The 19,753-nt window shown below is 42.7% G+C and overlaps 1 long non-coding RNA gene and 2 pseudogenes across 2 annotated transcripts; 2 read left to right on the top strand and 1 right to left on the bottom strand.

Moving 5' to 3' along the window:
- Positions 1-10,157: 10,157 nt before the first annotated feature.
- Positions 10,158-11,446, top strand: LOC134011320 (uncharacterized). Of its 2 annotated transcripts, none has more exons than XR_009928410.1 (6): positions 10,158-10,395; positions 10,585-10,646; positions 10,734-10,787; positions 10,955-11,023; positions 11,120-11,240; positions 11,317-11,446. It is a non-coding gene; the product is annotated as an uncharacterized LOC134011320 (long non-coding RNA). The 2 variants fall into 2 exon arrangements; XR_009928409.1 differs by lacking the exon at positions 10,158-10,395 and adding an exon at positions 10,424-10,496.
- A 741-nt stretch (positions 11,447-12,187) lies between these two features.
- On the bottom strand, positions 12,188-13,597 carry LOC134011382 (putative nuclease HARBI1; annotated as a pseudogene).
- A 2,566-nt stretch (positions 13,598-16,163) lies between these two features.
- Positions 16,164-19,753, top strand: LOC134011126 (C-X-C chemokine receptor type 4-like; annotated as a pseudogene).

Genomic DNA, 19,753 nt, shown 5'->3' with positions numbered 1-19,753 from the left:
CACATATTTTAAAGCCAACAAGTACATGGCTGAATTGCCTGAGTCAGTCCCTTTTGTAGGATATTGGTATAGCTACAAAGGGCCTATAGAACAATGAAATTGCTTGCAGCCAACAGGAAGAAAAATAAGGCAAAGAAAACTGGGGGGGCCCTTCTCCACAGAACTTCACTCCTGCTGAGGAGCTGGCCCTCTCCAGCTATCAGGGTCGCCCAATGATGGAAGGAGTGGAAGGGGGCATTTCTTCAGACCCTGGTGGCAGCAGCTTGGAAACCCAAGCATATGTATGTTTCAAGTAATCTATGTGACCATGTTCATTCAACAATTATTTATGGATATTGTAGGAGTGAAATGTATTACTTTTCTCTGCAGTGACAGGAAATACAGTGGTGTTGCTGCCACCACCCACTGTTGTCCCACTGTGCCATACAGAGGTAACAGTGAAACTAATAGTCATACGCCAGTATGTATGCCATATGTGGTTGCTGAATATTGATCAAATATGCCATTTACTTTCTCAAGTGGAGGTCCTAGATGATCAGGAAACTGTGTCTGCCAGCTCAGAGAGCATTTTGGGGGTACACTTTTGAGTTTTATTTACCACTTGCAACACAGCTAGCTTACATGCACATAAAACACGGTAATTACACAAGTTTTGCAAATTTCATGACAGGGAACATCACACTTGCAATAGTTGTCACCTATCCTGACTGGTTTAAATTACTATTAATTTCTTTCAACATGTAATCTGCCGTGAACATTTAGCTAAGTGTCCACATTTAACATCATAGCTAGACAACGTCAACTCACTAGGATAAGTTCAAAATAAACCAAACAGTTCTTCTACGAAATCTTCCTGTAGTCAGTCTCTACTTGTAGTCTATGGTCAAAAGTTCTGTGTTTTATCTAAGCCACTATTTTGTTATTTGGCATCAATCTCATGAAACATCTTGATCTTAACTCTGTTTGTATGTGTCTCTGGGTTGATGGTGCGAGTGTGGGAACGCAAAAAGGAAGGGAAAATGTATCGTTCCCCCTTAAAGGGGAGGGCTTAGGGAATGTCTCAGCCTAACATATAACACGTCTTTCGGTGTGGGTCGCTACACTATTTTTGTACTTTAACTGCTAAGATTCCTTGATAAGATGCCTTATCAATCTATTAACGTTACAAAAGATTAACACTGCAGTCAGATAGCTACCCTGGCTGTTTGCTATTGTATAATGCCTGTTTAAAATATGTATTTCAGAGTAGGGCTAACCATGATCTAGTAACTTAAAGGCTGGTAGTTGATTGAAGATAATAATGGGGATATGTTTAAGATTGGACTCAAATGTGGGTAATTGGATGTGTAGGCCTACATGTTATTTTTGCTTAGGGTTCACTTCAAACATTAAAAGAAAGGGTGAGATAGCAGACTTCTTCAAAAAGCTGAGCAAACAGGATCAGGTGGAAATAGATCCCAGTCCTTGCACCACCCCAAGACCTCAGAGCAGCTCCCTCCCCAAGGCTACAGGCACCAGGTCAGAGCATACTAGGAAGTCAGTCACATGCCAAGTTTAGCTTGTGTTTGTAGGCCACACATGTAAGCCTACACAGATGTTTTTTTCTGATTAAGCCTCACTTTAAAATGTTGGTTGTTGATTCATGAGTGTTATTCTTTTGATGGCTGTGGCATTTTTTGTGTGAGTATACACTAATAGTTATGTTTTAATGTAAAAGATTCATCAAAGGATCTAACCTGTGGGGTCAGATGGCTGAGCGGTTAGGGAGTCGGGCTATTAATCAGAAGGTTGTTGGTTCGATTCCCAGCTGTGTTAAATTACGTTGTGTCCTTCGGCAAGGCACTTCACCCTACTTGCCTCGGGGAGAATGTCCCACTACTTACTGTAAGTCGCTCTGGATAAGAGCGTCTGCTAAATTACTAAAAAGGTAAAAAAAAAAAGTAAAACCTCTAACCTGGTTAGACCCAGATTATATATTCATGAAAACAGAGTGACCAAAGTCTCTCCAGTTTGTGAGTACAGTACAGTGTGTGTAAGAAAGAAATGAGTTGCAATTCAGATGTAGAGTCACAGTCTATTCATAGTAAATGTAGAATTTGATTAAAGTAACCCTAGTGGACCATATTAGGCCACACTGAAGAACTCAGGCTTAAGTGAATTTGAATTTATATTTCTCATCAGCAATCATATGAATAATTTACACTGCTTAGATGCCAGGCTAAGGTTACACACACATTTTCAGTATTGGTCTGTGGACTCCCTGAAGTAGCCCTGGCCACCCCATATATAAAAGTCTGGTTCCACCACTGTGTATGAGGAATATCGAGAGGTAATAGGCAAGGACGTAACCATGGTTTAGACATTGGGGGGGTCCAAATGAATACCATTCCCCATATAATTATTTTTTTTTTACGTGCATTGCCTACAATTCTATATTTATATATGAAAATTCGCACATTTAGAACATAGTTTCGAGGACTACGTTGACCATTTGAATTCACATCTAAAGGAATAGTTACATTTCACAGAGACAGCTGCCTGCATTCTGACCACTTGTCATTTTATCAGAAAAACAGCGACTCATGCTTTTATGATGCTACTCGTTTTATTTGCTTACAAATTTAGCTCGGTATCAAGTTAGCTTACTTACTGTCTGAAAAAAAACGCGTATGCTTGGCTGCTGGTCCAGTTTTCTCCGCTTTTTAGGTAACCTCAAATCCTCCATTACCCTACCTCCTCTCCAACAAGTTAACTAACGTTACTTTCTTTGTGCTCAACTGACTGACGAAAAAGTGTTAGGTAACCATGACAACGCAGAACGACGCAAGGTGGATTCAAACAAAATCACAGAAGTGTACAATAGGGGTTATGCGGAGCGCCCAGCGTTCGAACCGAAAAACAGATGTAATCGTTTCCGCTTCTAATTTCCGTACACATCTGCAGCGCTTGGTGATGCAAAGAACTTATATTGACAGAGAAGTTCAAGCATTTTATAAATTATATTACTCTCTACATTAGGCTAAGTGTGACAGGTAAGAATAAAGTGATGAGTTTATATAACGTTATAATAGCCTAACGTTAGACCGTTTCCCAGGAGGTACGCTAGCTCTACAGTACACATTACAACGTTAGCCTACAGTATACACAAATAAGTTATCAATGAAATATATGAATTCAGCAAATTAATTTAAGAAGCTCATTTTAATTTACTGTCATATCCATATAAATCATTATTCTGGTTTCTATGGCTAGGACCTGCAGTTCCTAGAAGGAATTAAGTTCACTAGCCTACTACTAGACAAAAAAAACGTTAAAGTTAGCAGGTGCATAAGATTACGCTACCGACAAAATTTACCTGTCAGGGTCTTTGGGAAAGCGATGAAAGGCATAAATACTGTCACATTGGTAGTTGTTGCAGTTGATTGCCGAACACTGCGTTCTTTGAGTCCACTTGGACTTCGTTGTCATATTGTGTCTCTTTCTGTGTAACTGTTATAACTAGCTAGTATGTAACTTTGTTACTATTAGTCCAGGCAAAGTAGCGTTTTACAACAGACTAATTGTAAAAAATTTTTTTTGCATCTTAGATCATTTCTATGAGCAAGTAACTTAACATACTAAAAGTCCTAAGAAATCCTAGTTGAGGAAATATGTTAAATTCTCATCAATACGAGATGTGTGCCAATAAGGCCAGGCAACATTACACCCCAATGGGGCTATTTTTTTCCTTTACTCCTATCAAAATGAAACTTTACACAATGAAACTACCCATGACAAGTACAAAATTTTGCATTACAAGTTTCTTTAAAAATGAATGTAAATATGCAAATGAGCTATACACTAATCGAATATGCCCAAAATACACCCAAATAGGCTTAATTTTTTCCTTTACTCCTACCACAATAAAACTTAACATAGTAAAAGTATAAATGAAAAGTAACTTTTTATTACAAGTTTATTTTGAAAGTAATTTGAATATGCACATGAGCTCCACACTTATTGAATATGCTCTAATTTGAATAGGCAGAAACACCATTCATATGACAAATAAATCGGCCCAATCTTCATCCAATCATCCTTCTGCCAATGACCTGATGGTCATTATGGGCATAAATCTCCCATCCAAAACATGCCACCCCCAGTCTTTTGGTCCATACGTTCACTTCCCCCTTTCCACTCCATCATTTGGTAAAAGACCCGAAGACTATGGAACTTTGCAGCTGTTGACGTTGGAGGGATAGTTACATTTATGCATTTAGCAGACGCTTTTATCCAAAGCGACTTCCAAGAGAGAGCTTTACAAAAGTGCATAGGTCACTGATCATAACAACGAGATAGCCCCAAACATTGCGGGTAGCCAAAACATGAAGCATACATTGTGAAAAACCAAATAAGTCCCAAAGGGAAGAACCATAAGAGCATGTTTAGACAAGTTACAATTAAACAACATGAACTTCAGAAGTGCAAGTGTGTACCTGTAGAAAAAGCAAGCAACAATAATATAATTCACAGCGAGTACAATAACTTTAAGTCAGTTACAACTAACCAACAAGAGCAACAAGTCTCTCAATAAGAGTCATTGTGATCCTGGAGGAAACTAACATCAGGTCCAGCCAATCATTCCTAAGTACCGGAACAAGTGCGTCTTGAGCCTTTTCTTGAACGTGGGGAGACAGTCAGTGTCTCTGATGGAGGTGGGGAATTGATTCCACCATTGGGGGGCCAGACAGGAGAAGAGCTTGTGTTGGGACCGGGCACTCTTGAGCGGTGGGACCACCAGATGGTTGTCAGAAGAAGACCGTAGTTGGCGGGTGGGGGTGTAAGGCTGGAGGAGAGACTTGATGTAGTCGGGTGCAGTCCCATTTACCGCTTGGAAAATAAACTGAGTCTCCACTATATTACGCTGCACCTCAAAATGCTTCTGACCTTAGATCACAATACTTTTTTTTAGCAATTTACCATTTTTATTGCTGCATACATAGCCTAACTTTTACATACATATACAGTACATTTGCCTCAACCCTTACTGTAGTTCTGGGCTTGTGCTATTGTTGTTCAGTTTCTGTGCAGGCATGAACAGGGGGGACAACCTGGATATTGAGCTCTGAGTAATGAGCTGTCTGAAAGAGCAGTGCAGCAGTGTCATTACACACTGCTGTGCCAGCTTTGCACGAACACTGACTGGAGGTCATGACGACAGGTTCTGAATCACGTAGCACTATCTGTGTAAAATACACAAAGAGTCAATTAGACAAACATTGACTGATGTATCCTTTGAAGTGTTTTTGAAGTGAATTTTGCTACTATTCAGATACCGCTGAATTAAGAATTGGCCTAGTAAAGTTGCTGGGGTACGTTTGTTGACAAGGGGTTTCCTACAAGTCTATTACAATACGAGGTGAGGTATACCATACCAAATATGTTGCAATAGAAAGATTTACTGTCAATCAACTTCGCCCCAATTACCTTACTTCTCCACTAACAGGTAGACTATAGCCATTTATCAAGTGTCTCAGAAGAATGTTTACATAGTCGAGAACATGCTCATGGTCAAATGAAAGCAGTTGTAATGTAAATATTTTCGTTCTGAGAGGCTTGATGAACGCATGCTATGCTGCAGTCATTGAACTGGAACAGACTGCAAAATTGAACAGAATACCCAAACCCATCCCTAAACATTAGCCTACTCTCAAGCTGTGTGGTTTTTCATTCTTCTGCATGGACCTGTGACAAGCTGCTCTGACACTGATAGTACCGGTCAACCTGTCTTTGTTTGAAACTGGTGGACAAGAAGATACAGCATTCATCCACTCAGTACTTTTATCATTATTCTAACAATATTTTAGAAATCTGAAACACCTGCCAGAACAGCAGTCTACATTAGACCTACAGTCGACACATTAGACCTACAGTCAGATGGATTACATAACGGTCGACCAGCATAAACACACAGGACATCGTAGTAATTATACTGTTGGTACTATAACCCCATCGCTAAAATGCAGTCTTCGTTTGACTGTTTTAATCGTCTGCGAGCAAAAATAAAAGACTAAACTACTGATAGCATACAAGTCTAAACTAACTACTGATAGTTAGCTAACACTATCGCTATATCCGATGCCATTAGCAAAAGCTACTAGTACACATATTACATACCTTCATAATTATGAATAAATGAGGAGGCGTAAAACTTAAATACCTTGTCTAACAGAGTACTCGGGGCTCTGGACGTCCGTTTGGCAATACGGTGTACATCGGAAATTGTAATCAAGGGTAACGTTAGCTCCTGTAAACACCGAAGGTGGCCATTACTACGCTGTGTTTACATCAGTAGCGGACGGCCGGAAGTAGTTACATCTGTTTTGTAGAACCCGGAAGAATGTTGCGCATAACCCCTATTAGGAGGGGGGATTCACACACTTATGTTTTTCTTAACAAACAGAAATAAATTGAAAAATAAGACATAACAAGAGACCGATCCATTGACAGGGTTCATAAAAGGAGAACATATATTTTACATATTTTCTGCTGTATATTGGGGGGGACAGATTGATATTTTCTCAATATTGGGGGACACACGACCCAATAGAGACAGATCACAAGCCTTTGGTTCCCCTGCTAGGCTCAAAGAGTCTGGATGAACTGCCACCTCGTATACAGCGTCTACGTATGAGGCTCATGAGGTTCTCTTACACCATCTCACATGTGCCAGGCAAGGACATCGCCACTGCTGACGTGCTATCCAGAGCGCCAGTCGAGAACACAGCAGAAGGCCTACAGGAAGAAGAGGTGAGCCTGTATGTGGATACTGTGACGGCAAGCCTGCCAGCTGCAGACAAAAGACTTAAATAGAAATAGAAACCGATACCATCACTCGCCCACTCCTATAGCATCAGCGACACACACCAACTTACCCGAGTATGCCGCACCCGCTGCAGTGAACACACCTGTCACACCTGCAATCCCCTGTGACTCTGGGCAGCGGACACCAGTAAAAGAAAGACATGTCCCTTCCAGAGTGAGAGTACCGCCAGTGTATTTACATGACTATGACTGTTCGTGAAAAAAAAAAAGAAAAAGACATGAGAACTGTACAAATGTTGACTGCTGTTACTTTGTTAAAGTTATGATTGAATGATGTTCAAAAACGTGTTGAAAGTGAATATGTCAACTGTTAACATTGGATATGATTTTATATTTCCAGTAATACTATTTCATAAAGGTTAAAAGGTTATGAGATTAACACAAAACAGTCTTAGTTTATAAACCTGTTTATGCTTGAATATGTGAAGTGTTGAGTTAAACATTCAGGAGGACTGAAAGAAAAATATTCACTGTTTTCTTAACATGAGTTGTATTGTTTAGTTATGTATCTTCTTAGACTGCATCTTGAAGTCAGAAAGGGGGATTTAGTATTAGTTAGAATACGGGGTAGGAACCTTCCATATGTAACCTGTTCAATAAAGGAACACAGTTCTTAAGATGCAGTTACGTCTCTGCAAGTCTCCCTGTTAGATTAGTTCATATTGCAAGGCTAACTGAACAAGAAGTAGGTAACTATTAATATTGCTATTGACGACATTATCGGCTACTCTGACAATCTTCTTTTTCACAGGATGTCCGGGCAATATACAAGAGGCATTTGATTGTTGATATTGAGAGCAAAAAACTCGACATGGAGTATAAAAGATTACAAATTAAAAAGTTGCAGTTGGAGATAAAGAAACTGGAGAAGGATGTATGTATACATTTAAAACACTGCAGAAGGTCATGTTTGGACTTTTTAATAACTTTTCTTTTTTGTCTTCACAGCTTGATGAAAATAAATAAATCAAATGAAATTGAATGTGTTGTTTTGTATATTCTGTTTTACAAGCAATGTCACAGAGGCCTTTACATACACTACCGTTCAAAAGTTTGGGGTCACCCAGACAATTTTGTGTTTTCCATGAAAACTCACACTTTTATTTAACAAATAATAGAAAATATAGTCAAGACATTTAGAAGGTTAATTATTATTATTAGAAATAATTATTTTTATTTGAAATATAAATTTTGTTCTTCAAACTTTGCTTTCGTCAAATAATGCTCTATTTGCAGCAATTACAACATTGCAGACCAGTGGGCATTCTAATTATAATCCTTTTAATCATCCATTAGTCTTCTAAGGCAATTAGCAAACACAATGTACCATTCGAACACATACAGTAATAGTTGCTGGAAATGGGCCTCTATACACCTATGTAGATATTTCATTAAAAACCAGACATTTCCAACTAGAATAGTCATTTACCACATTAACAATGTATAGTGTATTTCTGATTAATTTAACGTTATCTTCATTGAAAAAAACTGAGCTTTTCTTTGAAAAATAAGGACATTTTTAACGACCCCAAACTTTTGAACGGTAGTGTATGCCCATATAACTACACCTAAATCCCCCTAAACCCTCAAGGAAGACAAGGAAAAATTCCCTCTTAAATGAATTCAAACAAATTTAACTGAAATTCTGAGCTTTTAAATAAATGGTTAATTTAAACAAAGGTGACCGTGACTAAAATGGGTATTCTTGTAAAACCCCATTCTTCCACCTCTGTCCTGAAGGGCTGGGTTCAAGTCTTCCCATCGCTCCTCCGTCAACACTCTGGGCAGTGTCTCACGACGAGGGTGGCGATGTTGTGCAAGACTGCACAGGCAACTGCTATGTCACAGACCCTGTCTGGAGCAACCCTGAGACCTTTTAGGCACTGGAACCTAGATTTCAGTTGGCCAAAGACCATCTCAATCCGTGCCCTGGTTTTTGCATGGGCATGGTTGAAGGCTCTCTCTGGGTCTGTTGCTGGTTTTGGGTAGGGTGTCAGCAGGTATGACATACAGGCATAACCTCTGTCCCCAAGCAGAAGTCCATTAAACTCTCCTACAAAATGGAAGTGTTTTAATATAAAAAATGGTTAAGGTGAAGTACATTATGTAAGCCCTATGGTAACAGCATGCAGACTAGGGGCCCGTTCTCCGTACGTCACTTATTACATCCGAGATCAAATGACACATCCAAGATGACATCATCTTGCTTATCATGATCTGGCTAATTCGGTTCTTCGAACACACTTGTTGTTTATGATTAGTATAGCTGGATTGAGTTATACGTTGGTCTAAAAGAGGGTATGTATCGATAGTAGAATCCTTGATCAGCAACGTTGCTATTGGCTGCTCACATAAGTCTATGGCTGCTCACCGTGGCCAAAATGAGCGCCCTGTTTTTTCCGCAACAGAGCAACAGCTTGCTCGAAGGTTACTCCGAATTTGAAGATTTTATCAGAACGCCAGGGAACACCTCAAAGTCTGCAAAATCCAAGAAAGAGGGCTGGCAAAAAGTAGCAGACCAAATTAAATGTAGAGGAGTGACGCGTTTTATCGCTTATTACAGTAAGCTAGGCCTATGTTTTTTTTTTTTTCATACTTTCATATTTTCATTTATCATCTTTAATGTCATATGATGTGGTTTCAACAAATGTATTATGTAAATGACACCCTCACAAAAAAACTATAGGCTATCCTCTCAAAAAGTATAGGCTAGCATAATATCGCGCTGTGCTTAAGGAGCCTATCTATCACGCAATGAGCAATTAATTCGGTTTCATGTTAAATTCTGCTAATTATTCTTGCACCTTCTGCAACAGGTTCCTGTAGTAAAAACGGACAAGACATGTCTGTGACAGACTTCCTGTATCACCTCTGCTTGTAAAGCCTCAATCTAATCGTGTTTACATAAAATAAACCTGCTCCCGAGCAGGTTTAAGCTTACGGACCTGTTGCTATGACAGCAAGTCCAGGATGCGCTTCGAAGAACCGAACAATCCAAGATAATGACAAATCGTCAACAATCAAATCCAGCTAACTGAGTTAGCGACGTACGGAGAACGGGCCCCAGGTAGACAACGCGAGGAATACAAATATTTCACTTTATTTTTTTTATCTTGAAAAGTTTTCACAACATGACTCACAATGACTTGGATACAGCACAAGAGTTGTGAAACAGACTAGGTGCGGCGAGTCACAACAAACCCGACTTGGATACAGCAGGAGAGTTGTGTAACAGACTAGGTGAGGTGAGTCTCAACAAACCCTATACAGCACGAGAGAGGTGTAATAGACTAGGTGCGGTGAGTCTCAACAACTTGGAAACAGCACGAGGGTCACGTAACAGACAAGGTAGACAAGGCAAGGAATACAAATATTTCACTTTATTTTTTTATTGTGAAAAGTTTTCATAACATTACTGTGACTCACCACGACCCCGAAGCAGCACGAGAGTTGTGTAACAGACTAGGTGCGGCGAGTCACAACAAACCCCACTTGGATACAGCACGAGAGTTGTGTAACAGACTAGGTGAGGTGAGTCTCAACGAACCCGATACAGCACGAGAGTGGTGTAATAGACTAGGTGCGGTGAGTCTCAACTGTTCTGTTACATGACACCCAGGCATATGTACAGGGTATGTTTCAAGTAATCTATGTGACCATGTTCATTCAACAATTATTTATGAATATTGTAGGAGTGAAATGTATTACTGTTCTCTGTAGTGAAAGGAAATACAGTGGTGTTGCTGCCACCACCCACTGTCATCCCACGGTGCCATACAGAGGTAACAGTGAAACTAATAGTCATACGCCAGTATGTATGCCATATGTGGTTGCTGAATATTGATCAAATATGCCATTCACTTTCTCAGGTGGAGGCCCTAGATGAGGAAACTCTGTCTGCCTGCTCAGAGAACGCTTTGGGGGTACGCTTTTCAGATTTTTACCACTTCCAACACAGATGCTGAGAGTGTGTGAACGTGTGGCTGTGATGACTTGCTAATGGTGGTGGTCAGAACATGAGACACAAGTCCTTAAATTGCTCATTTAAAATATGACTCAATTGATTAAATTGCTTTGGTGTTAAACTCAGCAGGAAGAGGAACTTCTTCCTCCCCCTGAGCCTAGGGCCTCCACCTCAAGGTCAAGCCAAAGACATGGGGTAAGCAATGAACCTTGAAACACAGTAGTCAAATGGACACCTTCAACTTTCTCCAAGTGTGCCTTGCAAAGGGACAATGCTCTTTATTTGTTTTAGGTTGGAGCAGACAATGTGAGGGCCCTCTACAAGAGGACCCTGGAGCTCTATATTGAGCATAAGACTCTATTAATAAAAAAAAACAAGGCTGGAGATTGAGAAACTTCAGTATGAGAAGAAGGTAGTACATGACTGAATGTATGAATGACTTACAATCAACTTACAGTTACACTGACATTCTTTTTCTGTGTTCCTAGGAAAGGGAGAACGCATGAGGAGGATGCATTTTGTTTTCTATGTTTTTGACTTTTTATACCTTTTTTGTGGCTTGTCCCCAAAGAGTTCTTTTGTGCCATAGTCCTTTGAGGGGGTTTTCAACATTTCTTTCTTTCAATGTTTTATTTATTGTTTGTGAAAATTGAAATAAATGTAAAAAAACATCAAAATTCAATGAAAGTAGTGAAATCATTTATTTAACTTGTGAAGAGCATTGCATGGTACCATACACGTTCTTTTTGGTTTGAAATGTTTTGGTTGAAAGAAACCCCAATTTCTGATATGGAAATTATTAGAAAATGGGTCAAAGCAACCCAAATACAAAAGGGTTAAGGGGAGACACCCCAGTGAATAGGGATAACATATCAACATGAAACCTCCCCAGTTGATAACTAATATTAGGTCAAATATTGTTTTCAATACTAGTTTCCTCTAAATGTATGTTTCAATGAGCAAATGATGCATTAAGTTGTAAAATATAATATAATTTGCATACATTTCCAGCACGGAAATCAGAACATTGGATGAAGACAGAATGCAAATCCTTGTTTCATTTTGTCACCATATTAAGATTTCTACAGAGTTTCTACAGAGGGCACTCTGGATATCTTTCATCACTCCGTAATCCGAATATGGTGGCAACATTAAATACATTTATATTTAGTCATTTAGCAGACGCTCTTATCCAGAGCGACTTACAGTAAGTACAGGGACATTCCCCCAGGGCAAGTACATAGCTCAAATGCTATGGAACCAAAATAGCCCAACTGAAGAGTAAAAGGTAAAGAATGCCGCTACATGACTAAATGTAAAGAAAAATGGCTAAAGAAAAATGGCTTAGCCTGTCTCCCCTTAAACAAAAAACTGCCGCGTTATAGCGTCTCTCACGGCCCTGCCAGTAGGGTAGTCGAGGGTGATGGGGTCTACCACATCTGGGGGTTGCTGGCTGACAGGTGGGGCTCTCTCCCTTCTTATGGAGGCCACATTGTGGAGCACGACACAGGCTGTCACCACTTGACAAGCCCGGTCTGGGGCCACTCGGAGGCCACGCAGGCAGTTGAAGCGTGCTTTCAGGATCCCAAAGGTCATCTCTATCTTGACCCTTGTTCGGTTGACGGCCACGTTAAAGGAATTCTGTGGCCGTGTGTTGGGGTCCGGATAGGGGGTCATCAAAAAGGTCTGGCAGGCGTACCCTCGGTCCCCTACCAGCAATCCACTGAAGAGCCCTGAAGAAGAAAATTAATATTAGCATAATAGGTATAACAAAATGCAATACAAAATGTTAGTTACAATTGCCATACCTTGCTCTAGTCTGTGGCACAGTGCAGACTCCCTAAATATCTGGGAGTCATGCACTGACCCAGGCCACTTTGCCTCAATGCTGGTCACCAAGCACTGATCACTGGTCACAAGTCATCTGCAAAATAATCTTGTGTTAGAATCCATCCACATAACAGCATTAACGTGAGGGAAACATCAATGTGCATTAGAAGGACTCCTCCTTTACCAGTATGACCAAACATGTGTAGCCTGTCCTTTATGCTTTACCTGAACGTTGATGCTGTGGAATGACCTGCGATTTACATTCTCCCCCAGCGATGCAGCAATGGGGATATGGGTGCAATCGATTGCCCCAATCACCCTTGGGAAGCCTAAAGAGTTTGATGAATTTCAATATTATTATATATATATATTTCATATGCAAGATTATTTATAGATGAAGTTAAAATTTAAGGGAATATTTACCTGCTATTTCATAAAAGCCCTCTTTTATTGTCTGCGTGGGCAGGTGCCCTGGGAACACAACAAATGTGTCCACGTGTGCCGTTAGAGCAAGCATCACCTTGCGAATAGCGCGGCAGACCGTGTTTTTACTAAGGTTCTCCGCATCACCCACACTGTACATGTACCGTTGCGAAATACCGCAACGCTACGCATACAGTCTGTGGGACTGTGAGCGCACGGCTTCGATGTGTCGCATTTGCAACATACGGCTCAAGAAGCTGGCAAAGATAGGTCATTCCCTCAGCTGAAAATCTATATCTTTCATAAAGATGGTCATCATGGAATGCCAACGGGTTTTGCCGGTCTCTAAAAGTTCTGGCTCTTCTGAGCGCACCTCTCACTATCCGCGCACCAAGCTCCACGGAGTCTTCCACGAACGGTGACGCCATTATCCTCTCAAGAATGAGTTTGTGGGCGGGGTTTTTATACCGGTTGATCTCTGATCTCCAACTTAACCTGCTCCCGACCAGGTTAGCCGTTCAGCATGTGTTACCATGGCGATCTACCCCGGTAACAAGTGATCCTCCGTCGTAGTACAGAAAACCCTGGGTTGAACCTGAAGTTACCTCGCTAATGCCAAATCTTGATTCGTAGTACAGGCCCCAGGTAGACAACGCGAGGAATACAAATATTTCACTTTATTTTTTTATTGTGAAAAGTTTTCACAACATGACTGTGACTCACAATGACTTGGATACAGCACGAGAGTTGTGTAACAGACTAGGTGCGGCGAGTCACAACGAACCCGATACAGCACGAGAGTGGTGTAATAGACTAGGTGCGGTGAGTCTCAACAACTTGAAAACAGCACGAGAGTCATGTAACAGACCAGGTAGACAACGCGAGGAATACAAATATTTCACTTAATTTTTTTATTGTGAAAAGTTTTCACAACATGACTTTGACTCACAACGACTTGGATACAGCACGAGAGTTGTGAAACAGACCAGGATCGGTGAGTCTCAACGAACACGATACAGCACGAGAGTGGTGTAACAGACTAGGTAGACAACGCAAGGAATAAAAGAAAATGTTTCACTTTATTTTTGTATTATGAAAAGTGGTCACACCATGTGCCATGACTGCTTCACAACGACCCGGAGACCGAGCCGTTTTTCAACACGAAAGTATCTGGGACTTGGTCCTCATGAGGATCATTGTCGGCTTTGTCTTCTTCGGGCGCCGACAGGTTGCGGCGGTCTGCGTTGCGCTCTTCTCCGCCTTCTTCTTCTTCTGACACATTCTCTGCGTTGCGCTCTTCCTCGCCTTCTTCTTCTGACACATTCTCTGCATTGCGCTCTTCCCCGTCTTCTTCTTCTGACACATCCTCGGCCTCCTCTTCAGAGTCACCCTGCTCGACATTTGCAAACATCTGCTGTCAGCCATAGCTGCGTGACTCTAGACAACGGCTGCTGGCCTGACCCTAACCCACTGAATGTATGTAAGTAGGAGCACTTCCCCAGACAACCTCCTCTGAAACGTCCAAGCCCTCAGTGTCCAAGCGCTCAGTATCCCACCTACTCTGAGACGTCCAAGCACTCGGTGTCCAAGCGCTCAGTATCCCACCTCCTCTGAAACGTCCAAGCGCTCGGTGTCCAAGCGCTCAGTATCCCACCTCCTCTGAAATGTCCAAGCGCTCAGTGTCCAAGCTCTCAGTATCCCACCTCCTCTGAAACGTCCAAGCACTCAGTGTCCAAGCAGACAACGCGGATACAGCAAAAGAGTGGTGTAATAGACAACGCAGACAACATTCCTCTTTCCTCATTCCTCCGACTGAGACGAGGGGGGGAAGGGCTCTCATTCGTCCAACCTAGATGAGGGGGGAAGGGTGCTCATTTCGTCCAACCTAGTTGCAGTGGGGAAGGGCGCTCAATTCATCCAACCTAGTTGCAGGGGGGAAAGGGCGCTCATTTCCTCCGACAGAGACGATGGGGGGAAGGGCGCTCATTTCGTCCAACCAAGTTGCAGGGAGGGGGAAGGGCGCTCATTTCCTCCGACAGAGATGATGGGGGGAAGGCGCTCATTTAGTCCAACCAAGTTGCAGGGGGGAAGGGCGCTCATTTCGTCCAACCTAATTGCAGGGAGGGGGAAGGGCGCTCATTTGTCCAACTTAGTTGCAGGGGGGATGGGCGCTCATTTCGTCCAACCTAGTTGCAGGGGGGGAAGGGCGCTCATTCCGTCCAACCTAGTTGCAGGGAGGGGGAAGGGCGCTCATTTGTCCAACTTAGTTGCAGGGGGGATGGGCGCTCATTTTCTCCGACAGAGACGATGGGGGGAAGGGCGTTCATTTCGTCCAACCTAGTTGCAGGGAGGGGGAAGGCCGCTCATTTCCTCCGACAGAGACAATGGGGGGAAGGGCGCTCATTTGTCCGACCGAGATGAGGACGTTTATTCTTCCAACCGGGATGAGGAAGTGCATTTCTCCAACAGAGACGAGGGGGGGAAGGGAGCTCATTTGTCCGACCGAGATGAGGAAGTCTATTCTTCCAACCGGGATGAGGAAGTGCATTTCTCCAACAGAGACGAGGGGGGAAGGGCGCTCATTTGTCCGACCGAGATGAGGAAGTCTATTCTTCCAACCGGGATGAGGAAGTGCATGTCTCCAACAGAGACGAGGGGGGAAGAGAACTCATTTGTCCGACCGAGATGAAGAAGTCTATTCTTCCAACCGTGATGAGGAAGTGCATTTCTCTAACAGAGACGATGGGGGGAAGGGAACTCATTTGTCCGACCGAGATGAGGAAGTCTATTCTTCCAACCGGGATGAGGAAGTGCATTTCTCCAACAGAGACGATGGGGGGGAAGGCGCTCATTTGTCCGACCGAGATGAGGAAGTCTATTCTTCCAACCGGGATTAGGAAGTGCATTTCTCCAACAGAGACGAGGCAGTGTATTTCTCCAACTGAGAGAGGAAGTGTAGTCCTCCTACCAAGACTTGTATGGGCTCTGGGGGTGAATGTGAGAGATATTAAACTCCACTGAAGGGAGAAGTGTACTCAGCTCCGCTCAGCAGAGGAGACAGAGACCCAGGCTCCGCTCAATCATGTCCTACTATGAGGTATGCGGCAAGGTCTTATTCAGCTTTGTTGTTGTATTTACGTATCTATGATTTGTAGGTGTACATTGAAGGTCATTTTACAACTGCTCCCCAATGGAAGGTCCCACAGTCACAATGTGGCAGGTCTGTCTAGTTCTTTTGGGTCTTTGAAATCTATCTTTAGATAAAGGATATTTATAAAAAGGATAAAGGATCATTATAGTCTGGAAAGTTGGTCTCAGCAAATAGAAAGATGATTGTGCAACTTGAAAAATATATGTTTGGTCAAGAATCTTTTCAGTTTTGACCAGTCATCATGTCATCCTTTTTTACCAAGGCAAGTTATGGTGGCTTGTGAAACAGCTTATTCTCTCTCACTTAATCTACTAGTGTCTTTCTATGTATCTCATGACTGTTGCCATCTCTCCCCCCCCCCTCCTATCTGTCTCTCTGTCTCTCTCTCCCTACAGCATATTGTGTTTGACTATGACATAAACTACACTGGTTCTGGCGACTTGGGGGTGGCCCTGGAGGATCCGTGTGACCTGGATCAAGTTATAACCCCTGACCTCCAGAGTGTTCCTCCCTGTGGTCTACGACTTCATCTTTGTCCTGGGCATCACTGGGAACGGCCTGGTGGTGATGGTGCTTGGCTGCCAGCGCAGGTGAGAATAAAGATGGATGATGAAGACGGTGACAAAGATGATATTAGTTTAGTTCATTAGTAAGTTTAGTTAGTTACTTTGTACATTTTAATCATAAAAAAATTAAGATCCATACATTCGTTTATTGTATGCACCTACCTGTCACAGTAAATTCCTTGTTTATGTGAACACATTACATGGCGGATAAAACAAATTCTGATTCTGATTTAGAAGATGACACACAGAGGGTTTTATCTGATTGTCCCCAGGTCAAAATTGAGTCTGACAGACCGCTACCAGCTGCACCTCTCTGCTGCCGATCTTCTCTTTGTGCTGACGCTCCCGTTCTGGGCAGCGGATGCTGCACTGACGGACTGGCGTTTTGGATTAGGCACCTGTGTGGCCGTGCACGTCATCTACACGGTGAACCTGTATGGGAGTGTGCTCATCCTGGCCTTCATCAGTCTGGACCGCTACCTAGCCGTGGTCAAAGCAACAGACGCGCACACCTCACGCACGAGACAGGTACTGGCATGGAGACTGGTGTTTGTAGGTGAGCTAGGTCTCTAGCATAATCCCTTATCTCTCTCTCTCTCACAACGTGCCCACGCCTCAGATGTACAGAGGTACATCTTCACTTGTATTCTCCATCTCCTGATCTAACCACCAAATCTCCTCTTTGTCTCCCTAACCCCTCTCCTTTTCCAGGAGCATGGTTGCCTCTCTTGGCAGTGTCAGACAGTGTTTGCCAGGACTTGGGAAGCAGGAGATGGGATGATTGTGTGCCAGCGCTTATACCCAGCTGACAACGCTCCTCTCTGGGTGTAAGTGTTCCACCTGCAGCTGGTGTTGGTGGGCTTGGTGGTACCGGGCCTAGTTTTACTGGTGTGTTACTGTGTCATCGTGTCCAGGCTGACCCGCAGCGGCCCTCTGCAGGGGCAGAGACAGAAGCGCAGAGCTGTCAGTACCACTGTGGCATTGATCCTCTACTTCTTCCTGTGTTGGCTCCCATATGATGCTGGCATCACTGTGGATGCCCTCATGCGCCTAGAGGTCCTTCACAGGGACTGCAGTCTGGAGGTGGTGCTGGGTGTGTGGCTGGCGGTGGCTGAACCAATGGCATTTGCCCACTGATGTCTAAACCCGCTGCTGTATGCCTTCCTGGGGGCGGACTTCAAGAGGTCCGCCAGACGGGAGGACTCAACACTCGGTCGCATCGTCTCCAGTCTGAAGATTCCACCTCCTAGACCAGGGGTCGGCAACCCGCGGCTCTAGAGCCGCATGCGGCTCTTTAGCGCCGCCCTAGTGGCTCCCTGGAGCTTTTTCAAAAATATGAAAATGGAAAAAGATGGTGTGAACATATGTTTTGTTTTAATTATTAAAACAGAAATGTTGAAAAAATATTTAATATACACATTTTTACAGCAAAATGTGCATGTGTATAATAAATATTTTATTTCAACATTTCTGTCAACAAAGATTTACGTCATAGCCTGCGACACACGTTTCTTTCAGCTCGGCGTAGTGCCAGACAGGTGGCTGTTGCAAACAAACCGGCGGGTGTGTCATATGGGCCATGGATCCCAAAGGGAAAAATAAAAAGTTTTTGGACCGAATCATTTGCTTTCATTGCCAATGGGGAAGGATTGCCTGCATGTTTGCTTTGTAATGAAAAGTTGTCAAATAACAAAAAGAGTAACGTGGAAAGACATTTCCAGGGAAGGCATGCTACATTTGCAGCTGAGTACCCAGTTGGGAGTGAGAGAAAAAGTGCGATTGCATGAATGCTCATTATGTATTTGTAGCCTACTTATCCTTTTGATAGTAATATAGCTAATATAGACCAATTATCACCCTACGTCACACCACTGTCAAGCATGCTCAACTGCGCATGTCGGCTGCAAAGGACGGACTTCTCCCAGGTATACACTTGGATCAGGTCATCATATATCTCTGGCCACTGGATTTCAGAGCTTGACATTAACTTTTTGAGGCACTTGTCCTTTGGACAAATACATTTACGTTTCATTTGTCCATGCACAAAAGTCACTTGACCGCCGATACCTATAAATAGCCTGACCAAGTGATAGGGCAAAACTAGCCTGGCTAACGGAGGTCACTTTCTCAGGCAAATGAAACAGGCTCGGTTAAATAAATCCGAGATGCTGGCTATCTTCAGCAGGCTTGTATCTACAAAATGCAGTCCTCCCTGACGTTTATAGTGGGGAATGGAGTGAAATACAACATTGTGCACACTGCCAGTGAGCGACCCGAGTCTGACTGAGGCTAACGACGTCAAAACAGTGTAACGGGGACGCAGTCTCACTCAGATTGCCAGTTTTACACAAATCACAAAAATAATCGGACCAGCTGGCTAAAAGCAGAATTCCCATATCTCTTTAAAGCTGCCCTGCTTGACTTTTAAGGTGTATAATTGACTGTAAAACTGTAAAATTATGAACTTTGTGATGTGAAGACATAGCTGCCGCATAAGATGCGGTCTGCCGGGCGACATTCTCACTCAAATTTCAAGTCTTCCGTAACCCAAATCAAAATTCTGATGTGACAGATCAATGGGGAATCGACTTTTCTCTTAAAGGCTGTCCTTCTCGACCTTTTTGGTCTTTTTAAATCGAACTAGTTGTATAATCTGTGTACTTCTCTAGCCATTATAAAGGCTATCCTTTCCCGGTTTTCTGCAGCCACATTGCGCGCGCATCCCGAATGTTTACAAACAAATAATTGGTCTATAGACACTTACAGCATGTGTTGCCTTCATTATAAGGCATATATAAGGCTTTTAATTTTTTGCGGCTCCACACATTTTTTTATTTTATTTTTTGGTCCAATATGGCTCTTTCAACATTTTGGGTTGCCGACGCCTGTCCTAGACGCCCAGGAACCTCTACTACCACAGTAGAGTGTGAGTCATTTAGTCTACACTCCAGCTAA

This window comes from Osmerus eperlanus, chromosome 24 (assembly GCF_963692335.1).
Source record: "Osmerus eperlanus chromosome 24, fOsmEpe2.1, whole genome shotgun sequence".
Taxonomy (NCBI): Eukaryota; Metazoa; Chordata; class Actinopteri; order Osmeriformes; family Osmeridae; genus Osmerus; species Osmerus eperlanus.
The sequence above is the reverse complement of the archived record's forward strand: the minus strand, read 5'-3'. Positions and strand labels throughout refer to the sequence as shown.